This window comes from Sus scrofa, chromosome Y (genome assembly GCF_000003025.6).
Source record: "Sus scrofa isolate TJ Tabasco breed Duroc chromosome Y, Sscrofa11.1, whole genome shotgun sequence".
NCBI lineage: Eukaryota > Metazoa > Chordata > Mammalia > Artiodactyla > Suidae > Sus > Sus scrofa.
In genome coordinates this window covers 9,870,498-9,890,160 of record NC_010462.3, presented here as the reverse complement: position 1 = coordinate 9,890,160, position 19,663 = coordinate 9,870,498, and the positions used below count along the sequence as shown (strand labels likewise).

The window sequence follows — 19,663 nt, the reverse complement described above, 5'->3', positions numbered from 1 at the left end:
GGAATGCCTCAAATTCAACACCTCCTTGTGAAAAAAAAAAAAAACTTTTAAACTGTAAAAGAAGAGAACTTGAAAAATATCTCCTAAGAGAACACTACAGTATCAATATTTAAAGATAAAAAACTGGAAGCACTTCTTTAAAGTATCTAGATCATTATAAAATAAATCTAGTATTATCACTCACAGAGAAAATACAAAAGGATCATTAACCAATACTACTACTGGATTTCACAGAAGAGATGCTCCCAATTATTAGTTAAACCATTACTTCATATACCACTAAGAAAAGCTACTGCTAAATAAAATAATTATCATTTAGAATTTTAAATTACATACTGGATTTCAAATATATATGCATATGTGCGTACATATGTATAAGTACATATAACATATATATATGAATAAAAAAAATCTGGAGTTCCTGCTACAGTATAGTAGGTTAAGGATCCAGCCAACATTGTGTCTGTGGATGGCTGGGTTTGATCCCCAGCCTGGCATAGAGATTAAGGATCCAGCATTGCAGCAGCTGTGTGCAGGTCACAGATGTGGCTTGGATTCAATCCCCGGCCGAGGGACTTCTGTATGTCACAGGTGCGGCCAAAAGAAAAAGAAAAAAGATAAATAACTGCAATAAACTGGCTTATTGTATTAAATTTTCTTCAGATTACATTCAACCATTCTGGTTCTATTTTCTGCTCAAAGATATTCAATATCCATGTCTAACAATAGTGTCTGCCCAACAATAAGACTGTTGATGAATCATCCCTTAATTAGCGGAATCTTCTTTCAAGTCACTGACACCTTCTTCACAAACTGTGACACTAGAACTTTATATTTTGATTAAAGTTACTATTTCTTTTTTGTTTTGTTTTATTTTTGCCATTTCTTAAGCAGCTCCCATGGAATATGGAGGTTCCCAGGCTAGGGGTCGAGTTGGAGCTGTAGTCACCAGCCTACACCAGAGCCACAGCAATGCCAGATACAAGCCACATCTGCAACCTACACCACAGCTCATGGCAACACCAGATCCTTAACCCACCGAATAAGGCCAGAGATGGAACCCTCAACCTCATGGTTCCTAGTCGGATTTGTTAACCACTGAGCCACGACAGGAACTCCCTAAAGTTACTATTTCATTTTTGCTCAAATAAGTTAAGCACCTTTTGTTCAAAGTTGGAAATTCTGCAATAAAAAGACAAAATATACAACATTTGCTATCACTGGATTATGAATCCATCAAATCAGGATTTGATTGCTTTTCAACTTCTTTCCCTTCTTCCAATGGCAATTTATTCTTTTAGTGGTACTATCTGAAAAGCATTAGCAACATATGTACCATTCAATAATGACTGTAATTCATTTGAAGGAATAGTGAACAGTTAGTGAATATTACAGTTTGTGATAAATAGACCGTGTCTACTGTCTGAATAGCGTTGATTACAGGACCCTGCTAACGTAAAATACATTTCAATTTCAGACTTGTTAATATACAAAAGGGGGAAGTACACCTCAGAATCCATTAATATATGTCATGCATTTAATAATGCAAGGGTGCATAATAAATTTTTGCAAGTCAACAGAGTCTACTATAACTGGAAATTACTAACTTTTAAAACATTGCTATTCACTATCTCCACAAAAATGACACAATATAATACAACACAATTAACAAATTCTGCAAGATTTCTATGAAAAGCAACACAGAGTATGGCATAGGTATACCATATACCTATGTTATACAGTAAAATTAAAATTCTGGAGCCAGGTGGTAAAATTAAAATTCTATCAGTAAGTTTGAAACCCAGAAGATTAAGGATTTCAATCCTCTGGATTTGAAAGTTTCATATCAAAATTAGAACATAAAATAATATGTATTTCACAGGAAGTTAATATATATAAAGGTTATTATAACAGTAATGTCTGAATTACAGTGCTAGCACAAAGTAAGTGTTTGACAACAAGGGCAAAGACAATAATGGAGAAAATTAGATGTTAGAAAATTAGAAGATAATGGAGAAAAGACATAAAAAAGCCCACAAAAGTTAACAAACACACAACATTCATTAAAAGCAGATATATAGGAGTTCCCTGGTGGCCTAGGGTTAAGAATTCAATATTGTCACTGTTATGGTAGGGGTGTGATCCCTAGCCCAGGAACTTCCAAATTCCAAAGGTGTGTGCAGACAAAAAGTAAAAAAATAAAAATAAAAAAGCATAATCTATAGGTCCATACATTTTATGAACTCAATGCAAACTCAAAAATCTAGTATTTTTCCTATAATTTTTTTAGATAAAATCTAAAACAAGCTAAAGAAGGGAGTTCCCACTGTGGCCCAGGGGCTTAAGAAATGACAGAGTATCTATGAAGACGTGAGTTCAATCCCTAGCCTCACTCAGTAGGTTAAGCATCTATACTGCCATGGGTGTGGCATAGGCACAGCTCTAACTCCGACTTGACACCTAGCCTGGGAACTTCCATATGCTGCAGGTGTGGCCAAAAAATACATAAGTAAACAATAATGATAAAATAAGTAAATAAAATAAGCTAAAAGAGAAAAGTCTAAAGCAGAGAATATACATTAAGGTTTTAAAACAGAGAAAATACACTGGTACATAAAAGAATTCAAAATACATCATGAATTAAACATGAAGCAGGGGGAGAAAGGCTACGTCTGTCAATAAACTTACCTGTAAAAAGAGAAAAGTACAATTCTACAACAAAAATACAGAAAAAATCCAGAGGGACTAATAACTAACATATAAAAGAGCAAATTTAAAATCTGTATTTTTTTTTTTTAATTCAGACTATACAGGTGGTAGGGAGAGAATTTCTGTTTTCTTTTTTTTTCTTTCTTTAGGCATGTGGAAGTTCCCAGGCTAGGGGCTGAACTGAGCTGCAGCTGTCAGCTACAGCAACACTGGATCCAAAACCAATGAACAAGGCCAGGGATAGAACCTACATCCTTATGAATACTGGCTGAATTCTTAACCCATTGAGCCACAATAGAACGTCTGGTTTGTTTTTTGTGTCTTCAAGAAATTCTCGGAGTTCCCATTATGGCTCAGCGAGTTAAAAATATGAATATATCCATGAGGATGCAGAGCTGATCCCTGGTCTCACTCAGTGAGTTAAGGATCTGGCGCTGCCAAAAGCTGCAGCACAGGTCACAGATGTGGCTTGGATCTTTCGCTGCTGTGGCTATGGTGTAAACCTACAGCTGTGCTCTGATTCCACCCCTACCGCAGGAACTTGAATATGTTTCAGGCTCTGAACAAAGAAAAGAGGAAAAAAAAAACAAAAAAGCTATTTGTGAAGACTAAAAAAAAAAGTCACATTAGTTCCACTGATCAAAATATGACAGAAACGAAGGTAAAGTATCTCAGTCTGTGATTTGTCTGTGAGAGACTGAGAGGGTATTTGGAGTACATAAATAATCAGCAAACCACTTTTATACAAAATGTAAAAATAATACCTACAAATAAATAAGAAAAGCAACAGCAACAGAAAAAAAGGGTCAGTGGAAAGTGGCCAAGATGGAGGTGTAAGAAATCCTGACCTCACCTCCTCTCACAGGTACACCAAAACTACAACTATCTACAGTGCAAGCATTGATGTGAAAAACCAGGAGACTAGCAGAAAGAATCTTCCACAACTAGAGATATAAAAAAGGAACCACAATGAGACAGGAAGGAGGGGGAGAGATGCAATGCAGTTAAGACCTACAAATACCATTGGCTGGGTGACTCACACATGGGTACATAATCACAATTGCAAAGGTTCTCCCTGAGAGCAAAGAATTCAGGCACCACAACAGGCTCCACAACCGGAGGCTCTTGCATTGGCAGTACCCCATATGTGTGAATTCAAAGGCCAGTAGGGCTTTCTTACAGGAGACCCAGAGGGCTCTGGGAAATAAACTCCAATATTAAACGACACAGGCAGAAGCAGCAATCTGAAAGGCATCTGGATCAGACCCACATACTGATACTGAAGAGCCCCTCCTAGAGAGAAAGGAGGCAACTGGAACTCAACCTGGGGATATAGTCTCTGGTTGAGGCAGACATTTTGGGGCTCTTACTCTGTCATACAGATGTTGCTATGACAAGGATCACTTGGAATCCTCCTTCAAGTTTATTAGCACTGGGACCTACCTTGCTCACAGTGGCCTGTCAGCACCACTGATCAAACTCCCAAGCAACTAGCCAGGACAGGACACACCCCACCCACCAAAGAGGCCTGCTGCTTTAAAGTCTCTGAGCCTGAGCCCACAGATGCCCTGTTACCTGACCTCACATAAAAATGAACTAGTTACAGGACTACCTAATCAGGGAACCCCAGGGATCCTGGCCACTGGAACCAGGTCTCACCCACCAGCTGGCCATCCCAACTTCAAGACACTCAGGGCCCTGCAGCCAGAAACCATAGGACTCTACTATGACCACCACTGGGCCAACACCAGTCCCAAGACCCACTGATGCTTCACAGTCAGCTGCCCTGTAAACCAGACCCTTCCACCAGAAGCCAGTAACCTCTATGCAAGGCAGGGCCTGGCAACCAACTGGACATGAAGTCAGCCATGCCTATGAGACCACTCACAGTAGTCACAAGAAAAGGACCTAGGCAATCCAAAGGGCATGCTCAGACCATACAGCTCTGGTAAACAGAGGGAAGTGTGCTGCTGCAACCCACAGGCTATCTCCCACAGAGGCCAAGATCCTCCAAGGTCAAGAAACATAAACCAAACTACCATATACATAGAAATAAAAACAGCAAATTAGGCAAAATAAGGCAACAGAGGAAAATACTCCAAATGAAGGAAGAAGATAAAGCCCCAGAGGAAATAAAGTGGAGAGAGGAAATCTACTCAATAAAGAGTTCAAGGCAATGATCACAGAGATAATCAAAGAACTTGGGAGGAGTCCCCTGGTGGCACAGAGGATTAAGGCTGGGTGTTTTAACTGCTGTGGCTTAGGTCACTGCAGTAGCTTAAGTTCAGTCTCTGGCCTAGGAACTTCCACATGCCATGGACACAGCCAAAAAATAATAGTAACAACCTTGGAGAATACTGGATGAACACAGTAAGAATTACAACCTTTTAACAAAGAGTTAGAAAACAGAACAACCAAACAGAGGTGGAGAATACAATAATTGCGGGGGGGAAAAAGTACACAAAAGGGAATCAAGAGTAGACTAAATCATACAAAGGAACAGATCAGTGAGCTGGAAAATAGGAGTGGAAATTACTGATGTCGAACAGAAAAAAAGAAATCAAAATAAATAAGGACAATTTAAAAGACCTAAGGAACAACTTCAAATACATTAATATTTACATTAGAGGTTCCTGAAGGAGAAGAGATAAAGAAAATGGCTGAAAAAATATCTGAAGACCTAAAAGCTAAAAACTTTTACCAATAGGGAAATAAACAGACACGGTATAAGTCCAGGAAGCACAGACAGTCCCATACCTAATAAACCCAAAGAGGAACACTGTAATTAAAGACACACTGTAATTTAAATTGTAAAACTTAAAATCAAAAACAATATTAGAAGTAACAAGTTACTTAGAAAGGAAATGCTTATGCTTATATGAATAATTAATCAATAATAAAGGAGGCAAGAATAATACAACAGGAGAAAGAGAGACTCTTATTTATTTATTTATTTATTTTGGCTGCACTAGCAGCATGCAAAAGTTCCTGGGCCAAGGATGGAACCAACACCACAGCTGTGATCAGACCACTAGTGACAATGCCAGATCCTTAACCTGACGAGCCAGATGAGAACTTAACCCCCTTTAATAAATGATGTTGAAAAAACTGGACAGGTACGGAGTTCCCGTTGTGGCTCAGTGGTTAACGAATCCAACTAGGAACCATGAGGTCGCGGGTTCGATCCCTGGCCTTGCTCAGTGGGTTAGGTATCCGGTATTGCCATGAACTGCTGTGTAGGTTACAGACGCAGCTTGGATGCCATGTTGCTGTGGCTCTGGTGTAGGCTGAAGACTACAGCTCCGATTGGATCCCTAGCCTGGGAACCACCATATGCCAAGGGAAGTGGTCCTAGAAAAGGCAAAAAGACAAAAAAAAAAAAAAAACTGGACCGGTACATACAAAAGAATCAAACCAGACAACTCTCATATCATGTACAAAAATATAAATGTAAGGTCTGAAATCATAAAAATTCTAGAAGAAAACATACACATTAAGCTCTCTGACATTAATACTAGAAGTATTTTCTTTACCCATGTCTCTTTTTCAAAAAGGAAACAAAAAAGAAATGTGGGTCTACATCTAACTAAAAACCTTTTGCACAGCAAAGGAAAATATCAACAAAATAAAAAGTCCACCAACTGCATGGGAGAAGATATTTGCAAAGGATATATCTGATAAAGGGTTAACATCCAAAACATAAAAAGTCACAAAATTCAACTTAAAAAAAAAACTTACCCAAAGAACAAAAAGGCAGAAAATCTGAATAGGCATTTTCCCAAGAACATATACAGATAGCCAAAAGACACATGGAGAGATATTCAACATTGCTAGTTATTAGGAAAACACAAATCAAAGTCATGATGAATTATCACATCACATCTGTCAGAAGGGCTATTATCCAAAACACAACAAATTACAAGTGTTGCCAAGGATGTGAAGAAAAAAGGATTTCTTGAACACTGTTGTGGGAATGTAAATTGGTAGGCCACTACAGGAAAAAAAAAAAAAAAAAAAGATTCCTCAAAAAAATTAGAAATAGTAGCTCCCATCACGGCTCAGCAGAAACAAATCTGACTAGCATCCATGACGATGCAGGTGAGGTCCCCAGCCTTGCTTGGTGGATTAAGGATCCAGTGTAGCTGTGAGCTGTTGTGTAGGTGGGAAACGAGACTGTGGCACAGCCAGCCACAGCTCCAATTCAATTCAACCCCTACCCTGTGAACCTCCATATGCTGTGGGTACAGCCCTAAAAGGACAAAAAAAAAAGAACATAGGCTACATTCCTAGGTATTTATCCAAATAAAACACAGACACTAATTAAAGAAGATAGATGTGTTTCTGTGTTCATTGCAGCATTGTTTACAATAGCCAATATATGAAAGCAATCTAAGTGCACCATTCAGATGAATGGATAAAGTATATATACAATGTATTTACATATATGTATATATACAATGGAATATTACTCAGCCATAAAAAGAATGAAATAATGACATTTGCAGCAACATGGATGGACCTAGTGAGTATTATGCTTAGTGAAATAAGTCAGATAAAGACAATTACTTCTATGCTATCACTTACATGTGGAATCTAAAAAAAAAAAGTTAGCAGACATAAAACAGAAACAGAGTAAAAGATACAAAGAACAAAGAGGTAGTTGTCAGAGGGTAGGAGGAAGGGGAAAGAAAAAGGTGAGGGAGATTAGAAGTACAAACTTTCAGCTGCAAAGTAAGTTAAGTCATGGGTATGAATATACAGTGTGAGGAATACAGTCGATAACTAAGCAATATTTTTGTATAGTGGCATATTATAACCAGACCCTGTGGTGATCACACTGAAATGTATAGATATACTGAATCGCTGAGGGGAGTCTGCCGAGGGGAGTAACAGTGCGGTACATCAATTACAAAGAAACAGAAAAAGAGATAAAACTTGTGTTTACCAGTGGTGAGGTATAGGGAGGGATAATTGGATGAGGGCAGTCAAAAAGTACAAACTTCAGGTTACAAGATAAATAAGTATCAAGGAAGCAATGTATAATATGATAAATATAATTAGCACTGCTATATGTTACACATCAAAGTCTGTTAAGAGACTAGATCCTCAAAGTTCTCATCACAAGGAAAAATACTTTTTTTCCGCTTGCATAATTTTATATCTATGAGGTGACTGATGTACACTAAACTTACTGTGATAAGTTTCATGAGGTTTATAAGTCAAATCATTGTACAGTATACCTTAAACTGTTACAATGTTGTATATCAATCATATCTCAATAAAACTGGAGAGGGAAAAAAGAAAAATGCATCAAGAATAAGAATAAGCAGAGTTCCTATAGTGGCGCAGCAGAAACAAATCCAACTAGGAACCATGAGGTTGTGGGTTCGATCCCTGGCCTTGCTCAGTGAGTTAAGGATCTGGTGTTGCCGTGACCTGTGGAGTAGGTCACAGAGGGGGCTCATATCTGGCATTGCTGTGGCTGTGCTGTAGGCTAAAAGCTGTAGCTCGGATTGGACCCCTAGCCTGGGAATCTCCATGTGCCGCCCCAAAAAGGAAAAAAAAAAGAGTAAGAATAAGCAATTCACAGGAGAGCCAATAAATATATGGTTAATTAAAAAAAGGCTTCATCTCACATATTCTGATCAATGCAAAGTTAAAGCTACAATCAGAAAATATTTAATCCCTTAAGACTCAAAGAAATTAAATTCTTAAATCTTTGGTAACAATATGAAGGACCAGAAGCCCACAGTCAACTTAGTATCAAATAAATACAACCACTGTGGAAAGAATTCCTCAATTCCCAGTAACACTTACAATGCACATATACTTCATGTACCAATTCTTTCATATCATAAATCCAAAGAAGAATCATGTGCAAAGATTTTCAGGGTAGCACTGTCTTCAAACAACTTGAAATCTAACTACAGCTATTAATGAATAAATAAGCCACAGCCTATTTATTTAACTACTAAAATACAAGTTAAATAATGAGTGAATTAGATTAGTAACTTCTCATTTACCTCAGGATTCCTGTATGATTTTTAAAATTTGAGGACCTCAGAGTTTTTGTATATAAAATTACACCATGATAATTACCATTCACAAAATTATATAGAGACAATAAGCATGCTGTAGTGCAAAGAGTCGAGCTTTTTCTGAATCTAAGCTATTAAAAAGAAACACTTTTTTTGTTTGTTTGTTGTTGTTTTGGTCTTTTTAGGGTCACGCCCAGAGCATATGGAGGTTCCCAGGCCAAGGATGGAATCAGTGCTGAAACTGCCAGCCTTTGCCACAGCTACAGCAATGCTGGATCCCAGCCGCATCTGCAACCTACACCACAGCTCACAGCAACACCAGGTCCTCAACCCACTGAGCAAGGCCAGTGAGTGAGGCCAGGGATCAAACACACATCCTCAGGGCTACTAGTCAGGCTCACCAACCATTGAGCTACAATGGAAACTCCAAAAGAAACACATTTTAGATTGTGGCCCTGTAAATATCTAACTATAAACCACTGCTAACAGTTAACACACACACACACACACACACACACACACACACACACACACACACATATATACATACATATATGCATTTGTGCATATGGGTGTATATAATTAAAAACAAGGAAAAATTAAAGCTGCACAATTTTAAGAACACTTAATACTTCCATTTAAAACTAGTCTGTAACTCATTGACACTAACATAATATTTGCATAAAGTATTTTCCAAACTAAAAATTGCATTTTGGGGGGAATTCTCCTGTGGCATAGTGGGTTAAGATCCAGCACTGGCACTGTTACAGCTTGGGTCACTGCTATAGCTTGGGTTTGATTCCTGGCCTGGGAGCTTTTGCAGGTCATATGTGTAGCCAAAAAAATTTTTTTTTAATTTTTTGCAAATCGAATGTGTTGCTGAAAAGCTTTTCTGCTTTATTCCCCTATCTGAAGCTGCTTTTTTTTTTTTTTTTTTTTTGGAAATATTACACACCACATTATACTACACGCTATTTATGGAAGAATGTAAGAAAAAAGAGAAGTATTTTTACTATTATTTTTGAAAATGCATAGTTTTCCCCTCAAGACATCCTGAAAAGGTCCCCAGGGATTCCTGAGCCACATTTTTAGAAAACACTAATCTACATCTCTGCGTAAGGTGATTTGTTTTCAAAAACCAACACTCAGTTGAGTGAAAACTGTCAGCTGAGTGAAAAAAATATTAAATGATACATTTAAGGCAATGTATCTTGGTAAATCAGATTATTTTTAGTACAGACAGCTGAGTACACTGTTACTTCTGGGGAAAAACTGAGACTGAGTGAGGGAAACATGTATCCTTTAAAAGGATTTCATTTAAGTAAAATAGGAAGCAAATATAAAGTAAAACATTACAATTTAATTTCTTGTATCTAGGTGGTACTCATTTTCCAGTAATCATGACACATTTTATAACTTAAATGTTTACTACATTAACTTTGCTACTACATTTTTTAAGTCTTCAAGACTGCAGATTCTTTGGTAGGTCTCCCTGATTAAAATTCCTATTTCAATTAGCCAGGTTCTAACCCAGCAACTCTTCTTTATTTTATGATATATAGAAATAAAAGACCTACATTTTGTAAAACATTGCTCTGAAAAATGTGGTAAGAATATGGGCTGTCCACATCCCTGCCAGATGAATTCAGTTACTTAATTTCAACTGAAAAGGTATTCAACTCCATATAAATCTCTGCATTCAATCTTTAAATAATATTTTTTAAGAAACAATGTCCCATGTGGCAGATAATTTGTTCGGCTGACAAAGCAGGATGAGAAACTGACTCCCCTTAATAGGACTTCAAAGAAGACAAAATATAAATTAGAGTTAGAACAGAATAGATTCAACACTAAATTAAAGATCTCTATATTATTCTATGTGACAAAGAAAGAATGACCTGGAGTTCCCACCGTGGCACAGTAGTTAAAAAATCCGACGAGGAACCAGGAAGTTTCGGGTTCGATCCCTGGCCTTGCTCGGTGGGTTAAGGTTCCCCAGTTGCTGTGAACTGTGGTGTACGTCGAAGACTCGGCTCAGATACCACACGTTGCTGTGGTCTGGCATAGGCCAGGGGCTTCAGCTCTGATTAGACCCCTAGCCTGGAAACCTCCATATGCTATGGATGCAGCCCTAGAAAAGGCCAAAAAAAACAAAAACAAAAAAACCTGCCTTTTCATAAACACTTTCTGATAAAATAAGTTGCCTTATTAAAAAAAAAAAAAAAAAAACTGGCCTAGGAAAATAAGTTATAAACAGAAAGAAATCAAGAAGGAAGCAAAAGGGGTTTTAAGGACTCTAGAGAGATAAACAAATTACCAGTTCAAATTACTGGGCATCTAAATGTATCAGACACGTTTTATTTCAGCCATACTGAGAATGGAGTATCAAGAAGGCAGCTAACTTGTTCAGTAGGCAACTAGAAATGCTAGATGAGAAATTTAGACAAGAAGGTGGGCATAACTTGGGACAGCGAAGCCAGGGATAAGAATGGAGATAAAAGGATAAAGCACTGACCTCAAGAAAAAGTCTACATTTAGTTTATGAATAGAATCACAGAAAACAGAGAAGGCAGGGTTTCAGAAACACTTACTTTTTACGTGACACATCACGTAACATGCTGTGGAACAGTTTCATGATTTGGGACATAGTAAATAGAAATAAGTGAAATAAAAACAAAAACAGTGGTGATTTCTATAAGATTAGAGAATCTAAGTTAATTATAATGAGAGAGAGATAAGCCAGCAGACTGTCAGGGAAGTGCTTATGCAGAACTTAGGGCTTAGAACACTGCAGCAAAAGAAAATGGAGGAAAGCCTAGCTAGGAAGAGGGAAAGCATGAAAATGAAGAAAACAAACATTTACATCAGATTATCATCTACCTTTCTTAGTAAAAGAATAAAAGACTTCAAAGACTGGGGTTGAGAAGAGAATTTTTTAAAAAAAGGATTTGTGGAGATCTGGTTGTGCTTCATCAGTTGATGGGCCTGATTACTGTCCATGAAGATGCAGATGTGATCACTGGCCCTGCTGAGTGTATTGAGGATCACAGCACTGCCATTACCTATGGGTTACAGACAAGGCTCGTATCTCAGGTTGCTATGACTGTGGTGTGGGCCAGCAGCTGCAGCTCCAATTCAACCTCTAGCCTGGGAACGTCCATATGCCATGGCTGTGGCCCTAAAAAGACAAAGAATAAAAATTAAAATTGAAAAATGTAAAAAGGTTTGTAATTGTACTTGCAAACACAAATAACACAAAAAGGCTTAATTAGTGAAAATACAAACATAAAAAGGGTCACAGAAAGCATTTACAAAAAGCACTGTATGGTTTTCGGAATAGAAAAACTGCATCTACTTAAAAAATACACAAAATAAAAACTAACAGGCTAATAAAGTATTATACCTATAGTTAAGATCTATCCGTTCACAAAAAACATTTTATGCTTCGCTGTTTCTAATGGAGATGCTTTAACATTATACACTTACCTGTCTTCTTAATTACACACCTGAGTCTAACATAATCTTAATCTTGAACATCCATTGTTGCTGTACTGGAACATACGCTGCTGCTTTACTGAGCAGCACACAATTCTATCTTCTTAGTACTCTTTGTCTTTCCCAGCTGTCAAAATATAAAGCAACTTCTTCTACATTTTGTTTACCCTTAACATTTCAAACTAAGTTGAATTAGCAATTTGCTTTTCATCTGTCTCCTTCAATCCAGTTTCTAAAAGTTTTCTAAACACAACCCTCATGAGACTCTTACTCATGGAACATCACTGTTGAAACATGTTTTCTGAAATGTGCATGTTGGACATTCACATATTTTCAAAATATAAGCTAAGGGGCTCCCTTGTAGAGAAGTAGGTTAAGGATCCCAAGTTGTCACTGCAGCAGCTCAGGTCACTGCTATGGCAAAGGTTTGATCCCCAGCATGGGATTTTACACAGGGCCCCCACCATCAAAAAAAGTTTTAAAGTTTGGCTTAGAGAAGAGTATTTAGATTATTCTCATGAGGGGGTTACTTTCACCAGGGTGAAAAGACCCTGAAAGCCATTCATACTTTTCAGGACTTACTCTTTTTTTTTTTTTTTCTTTGTCTTTTTGCCATTTCTTGGGCCGCTCCTGCGGCACATGGAGGTTCCCAGGCTAGGGGTCAAATCAGAGCAGCATCTGCAGCCTACACCACAGCTCACAGCAACGCCGGATCCTTAACCCACTGAGCAAGCCAAGGATGGAACCCTCAACCTCATGGTTCCTAGTTGGATTCCTTAACCACTAAGCCACGACGGGAACTCCCAGGAATTATTCTTCAAAGCTATTTTTTCAAACCTTTAGATTACTTCCAACTATGGTTAAGCAAAAATTTCATTCAGTGTTAGAAGCTTAAAACTTCTAAGCAAATTATTTGGCGTGAGAACTTCAGATACAAAAAAAAAAAAAAAAGCAGCTGTCAAGGAAATATGAGTCATTCAAAAAAGCAGCAAACAGAGTTCATGCGGTGGTGCAGCAGAAACTAATCTGACTAGTATCCATGAGAATGCAGGTTTGATCCCTGGCCTCGCTCAGTGGGTTAAGGATCTAGGGTTGCAGTGAGCTGCAGTATAAGTTGCAGATTCGGCTTGGATCAGGCATTGCTGTGGCTTAGGCCAGCAGCTTCAACTCCGATTCTACCCTTAGCCTGGGAATTTCATATGCCACATGTTTCGCCCTAAACAGACCAAAAAAATAAAAATAAAAAGCACCAATAACTCCTGATACGATTTCTAATAGTAATGAAATACTGCTGAATTTACTACTTGTTTTAATTGCTTCTCAACGTTAAACTTTTCCTGGACCCAGAACTCCAAAAAATACGAAGCACAGCTCTCTTCCTTCACTTACTTTCAGAATCTGTCTTTTCCCACTACTCCTGTACGTATACCATCCACTTTAATGAAACTGTAAACATCTGCTGTATTCTGAAGCAACTTCACCCTTACAATATAACCTTTGTCCACCTCTTTCTATTCAATGAAATCCCACATATTTTCAATAAGGACCTTCTTCAAATGCTACCTACTCCTGACTCTTTCCTAAAGCTCCAGATGGAAACCTCTCATGCCTGTCAAACCCTAGAACTGAACTTAGGAAAGGCTTAACCTGATTTTAGGAACAAAATCTCACACAGGCTTCCGAGTTCAGCAAAGCGGAATAATATATAACCTCAAGCCCTCTAAGGAATAAGGCTGTACTTTAACACGTTACAAGTAAGACAAAATCTAACCAGCACTAAGGTACAAAAATTAATCAATAATGTATCCCATTTTACTGTACTTCGATACGAAACCACACTTCCATCTTTCAATATACGGTATAAAATGATCACTAAATTACTTAAACGTAGGTTTAAAAGTTTCTCCACATAAGGAAAAAAGACTTAAAGTTTTTATCTCCGCTTTTGAGCAGTTTTTAGCTTGTAAAACAAACGGGTTGTAGGAATTTGTTTCCCACCAAATATTTCCTATTGAGATAGGGAGGAAATTCCTGGAAAACAAAGGCATGGAAGGTACCTTATGACTTAACGTAAGTAAAAATATAATATTTCTGATGGCTCTACTTGCATAGTGAGGCCACGTGCCTGGAACTCTAGTGGCCCCAAGAATGTCGGGAGATTATAAACTCGGAGGAATAAGACACTGATCGACCCAGTGCGACAGCTCAAAAACGCAGCAGCAGCAGCAGCCAGTTACCGGGCTGCAGCAGGCAGGCAGGTGGCGCTGCCTACGAGCGCCATGAGCCCAAGCGCCCATGATGGCGGCGAGGGTAACGGCCACTGTGGGGAGGAAACACCCCCCCCCCTCCGCGCGCACAGGATGTCGCGCCCGGCCTACGAGCCCCACACCAGATCCGCCAGTGGTGCCGCCTTCCCCTCTCCGACACCCCCTCACGGGTTGTAGCGGAATTTTTTCTTCAGACACCGCCTTCAAGATGGCGGCTCCCCCTCCCGGCAACCCCTCCCAATGGTACCCTGCAGCGGGCGTAAGTCCGCCGCCATGTCGTCCCCCGTCCCTCCCCCGCTCGCTCATATTTACATAGCGCAAAACGGCCCGGCAGGCCTACGGCCTTCACCTTACGCCTGCAGCCTTCGCCTATGTGCCAGGCCTCACCCCCGCTCGGTGCCCCAGGCCGGCAGCTACGCCAACCCGAGACCCCTTAGCCGCCTTTCAGGCCACCGGGCGACCCTCCCCCAACCCCCGCCCGTTTGTTGAGCTTGTCTCAGCCGCCGCTCGGGGCACCCGGGCTCCTCCCCAGGCCTAACTGCGGCCTCCTTGGGGCCTGCTCAGCGCCTCGCGCCACACCGCCCGGCCTACCGCGGAAAGGCTCCACGCAGGCCGCCCACCAGGCCGAGATCAGGCCACCCTGCTCGCACCAGGCCTCACGGCCGCGGCCGCACCCCAGACTCACCAGACCCGGGTGCGGGCGGTCAGCGACGGTGACGGGTGCTGCAAGCCGGCCTTTCTCTGGAGCGTTGGGCCGGGCTCCGGCTGGTGGGGCGGGCGGAGGGAGGGAGGAGGGGCCGAGCTCGGAGCTAACAAAAACGGCCCAGCTCCCCGGCACGGGCCTGCCGTCAGCACGTCACGTCACCACCCGGGAGAGAGACCCAGGAAAATCCGGAAGGGTAGATAGGTCCCCTCCTCTGCCCCGTGGATCCCGAGGCGCCTCGTGCCGAAAGCGCGCAGGGCCCGCCACCCAGAAGCCCACTGGCCTCGCTGCGGTGGGGTCTCCGGCGGCCCGAGTTACAACGTTCTTTTCCCCTCCTCCCCGCTCCCGCCCGCTGCCGCCGCTCACGCGCCACTGCCGCTACCTCGGTCGTAAAGTCCGCGCGGGGCCGCGTTCTGTCGATCCCGCAGAGAGGGAGGCGGTTTGCACCTGGTGGGTCTCCGCGCCGGGTCCTGACCAAGGTGCCTATTCGAGTTATTTGCAAGCCGTCAGAATTCTGCTTACAGTATATGTGTGTTCTGCATCCCTGCAGCTGCAGAAGAAATTTTAGTAACCCCCTCCGTACCTGCCTTCATTTAAAGAAGAAAGAAAAAAAAATCTGAAACAAAGTGAAAATAACCTTGCACTAGGATGCTGTGGGCGAGAGGAAAAGAAGAGTTATTTTACAACGAACTTTAATTTTTTTTTAAATAATGGAATCCTTAATTGTTTTGAACGTAATGGTGCAATACATTAAAGTGGTGGACAATGACTATTAGAGGTAGCTTGTGTTTGAGGATTTGGGAGCCCGCTGAAAGGTAAGTCTTGTGTACTTATTTCATAAATAATGATTTTTCTGCATATACAGATAGAATTGGGAATTTTTTTTTATTTTTTAGCAACTGCATAAACCGTTCTTTAAAAGTTAAAAAGGTCTAAGAGACAAAAAGGAAAATATATTTGATTAAACAGTTAACATAAGTTCCAAAAATACATTATTTTGTGCTTTCATTATTTTAAATTTCTATGCTATGCTCCATTCTGAACTTGGGATCCAAACTTCCTTTGAAAGATACTAGTTAAAAGGCAAAAAGTGGCTTTAAATCTACATTAATCTGGAAACTGACATGCTATACTTTCTCAGTATGACTAAGTAGTAAACGACAGTTTAAATTACAAAGAATACAAAAATTGTAGACCTAAGGAATTCACTAGTGGCTTGACAAGTTAAGGATCCCATGATTTTCACTGCTGTGGTTCAGGTTCCATCATTCCTACTAAAATTTCCACAAGCTGTGGACCTAGGCAAAATATAAAGAAGAGAGCAAGGGAGCAAGAGAACCAATACAATACTGGTATACAAATCTCTTTTTATGTAGAGGACAAATATATTTTAGTTTCCTATCATACACACTATCAGAACTCCCAGAATGTGTGTTCTTCCTTCATACACCTTAAAATCATGAAATGCTTTAGAAAAGGAAAGATAGGAGTTCCTATCGTGGCACAGTGGAACAATCTGACTAGGAACTCTGAGGTTGTAGGTTTGATCCCTGGCCTTGCTCAGGGGGTTGGGGATATGGCATTGCAGTGAGCTGAGGCGTGGTTAGAAGACTCAGCTCAGATGTGGTATTGCTGTGGCATAGGCCAGCGCTGTAGCTACAATTAGACCCCTAGCCTGGGAACCTCCATATGCTGGGAGTGCAGCCCTAAAAAGCCAAAAAATAAAATAATCAAATATAATGAGATTTTATTTTAAAAAGGAAAGATAAATGTATAGTAAAAATAACCTCTGAGAAGTCTCTTGATGAGAACTTCCTCTCAATTTTCAGCTTTTTTTTTCCTAGGTAACTAGATTTTTTTTTTCAGAAATCACAAAAGACAACATGTCTTTATAGAAAATTACAAAAGTCTGTGCTGGAATATATTTCACGAGGTGAATAAAACAAATACTTTTCAAGTAAAAAAGAACTAGCTTAAGCTCAAATATAATTAATGTAATTTCAAAATAAATGTTTAAATATTTTCTAAGGCCTTGTTTTATATTGTGCTCTACATTGAATGGGCCTGACATCACCCTTACAACTCTAGCACCATGTCAGTATTATTGTTAGATCTCCCATGATTACAAAATATGCTAGTAAGACCATCGTATAAGGCACTAGGAAAGAGTGGCCACATAATAAAAAGATATTTCCTCATTGCAAAGATGAGAAGTAGTTTAGATAGTGATGTTTTAAGAAGAGCCTCTGGAAATTGACAATACATAATATACAGTAGACACAGAAAAACTTATGACAAAATTCAACACCCACTTTTGATAAAAACTCTTCAGAAAGTGAGCATAGAGAGAGAACCTACATTAGTATAAAAGCCACATATGACAAGCCCACAGCTAACATCGTTCTCAGTTGTAAAAAGCTGAAAGAATTTATGCTAAAGGAACAAGAAAAGGATGTACACTCTCACCACTATTATTCATCATAGTTTTGTAAATCCTAGCCGCAGCAATCAGAGAAGAAAAAGAAAGAAACCCAAAATGGAAAAGATGAAGTAAACTATCAGTTTGCAGATGACCCTAATAATGACATTACCAGAAAACTGTCAGAGCTCATCAATGAGTTTGGTAAAGTTGCAGAATATAAAATTAATACACATACAGAGTTCCCGTCAAGGCGCAGGGGAAATGAATCCAACCTAGGAACCATGAGGTTGCGGGTCTGACACCTGGCCTCGCCTAGTGGGTTAGGGATCCAGCATTGCCATGAGCTTTGGTGTAGGTCGCAGACACAGCTCAGATCTGGCTTTGCTGTGACTCTAGTGTAAGCCAATAGCTACAGTTCCAATTGGACCCCTAGCCTGGGAACCTCCATATACCGCAGATGCAGCTCTAAAAAAGACAAAAAAACAAATTTTTTTAAATAAATTAAATGAATACATTTAATTTAATCTCTTGTGTTTCTGTAGTCTCACAAGGAAAGATCAGAAAGAGAAATTAGGGAAATAGTCCCATTTACCATGCCATGAAAGAAAATAAAATGCCTAGGAATAAACTGACCTAAAAGACAAAAGAGCAATCCTCTGAAAACTATAAGACACTGATAAGAGAAATCAGTGATGCCACAAATACAAGGAAAGATATACCATGCTCTTGGATTAGAAGAATACATATAGTCAAAATGACTATACCACCCAAGGCAATGCTTAGATTCAATGCAATCCCTATCAAATTACAAATGATATTCTTCACAGAACTAGAACAAAATATTTTAAAATTTGTAGGGAAACACAAAAGATCCCAAATAGCCAAGGCAACCTTGAAAAAGAAAAAAATGGAACTGGAGGAATCAGGCTCACTGACTTCAGACTATACTACAAAGCTACAATTATCAAAACAGTATGGTACTGGCACAAAAACAGAAATAAAGATCAATGGAACAGAATAGAAAGCCCAGAAATAAACCCAACACCTGTGGTTGATTAATCTACAACAAAGGAGGCAAGGATATACAATGGAGAAAAGACAGCCCCTTCAATAAAATAGTGCTGGGGAAACTGGACAGCTACAAGGTAAAAGAATGAAATTAGAACACCCTCTAGGAGTTCATGCCGTGGGTGCAGCGGAAACAAATCCAGCTAGGAACGATGAGGTTTCAGGTCCGATCCCTGGCCTCACACAGTGGATTAAGGATCCAGCGTTGCCATGAGCTGTGGTGTAGGTCACAGAGGCAGCTCAAATTCTGCATAGCTGTGGTTGTGGTGTAGGCCAGCAGCTGTGGCTCCAAATGGACCCCTAGCCTGGAAATCTCCGTATGCCCTGATGCAGCCCTAAAAATTAAAAAAAAAAAAAAAAAATCTCTTTGGCATAAATTGCAACAATATCTTTTTGGATCTACCTCCTAGAGAGATAAAAATAAAAATCAAACTAATGGGACCTAATTAAACTTAAATGCTTTTGCACAGCAAAGGAAACAATTTTTTTTTTTTGTCTTGTCCTTTTAGTGTCGTACCTGTGGCATATGGAGGTTCCCAGACTAGGGGTCCAATTGGAGTGGATCCTTAACCCCCTGAAAGAGGCCACAGATCAAACCTGCAACCTCGTGGTTCCTAGTCGGATTCATTTCAGCTATGCCCGGATGGGAACTTCTGAGGAAACAATTAAAAAAAGAAGAAGACACCCTACAGAATGAGAGAAAATCTTTGGAAATGGAATAAATCAACAAAGGATTCATCGCCAAAATACACAAACATTGCATGTACAGTTTCATACCAAAAAAACAAACGGCTCAATAAAAAATGGTCAGAAGATTTAAATAGCCATTTCCCCAAAGAAGATGGATAGCCAAAAGCATTTGAAAAAATTCCCAGCATCACTCATTATTAGAGAAGTACACATCAAAAGTACAATAAGGTATCCCTTTACACAAGTAAGAAAGGCCATATCAAAAAATCTA

At 39.6% G+C, this 19,663-nt stretch overlaps 1 protein-coding gene across 11 annotated transcripts in view; it reads right to left on the bottom strand.

Moving 5' to 3' along the window:
• Positions 1-16,113, bottom strand: part of LOC100624329 (zinc finger X-chromosomal protein) — a 61,309-nt gene extending 45,196 nt beyond the window's left edge. For 2 of the 11 annotated variants that reach the window (XM_021080939.1, XM_013991053.2), the window contains exon 1: positions 15,195-15,576. The gene's annotated coding sequence lies outside the window, so the exon portion shown is untranslated. Of the gene's footprint in view, positions 1-12,233; positions 12,892-15,100; positions 15,130-15,194 lie in introns of those variants that run through there. The other 9 variants (XM_021080933.1, XM_021080942.1, XM_021080934.1 and 6 more) reach the window with 8 other exon arrangements.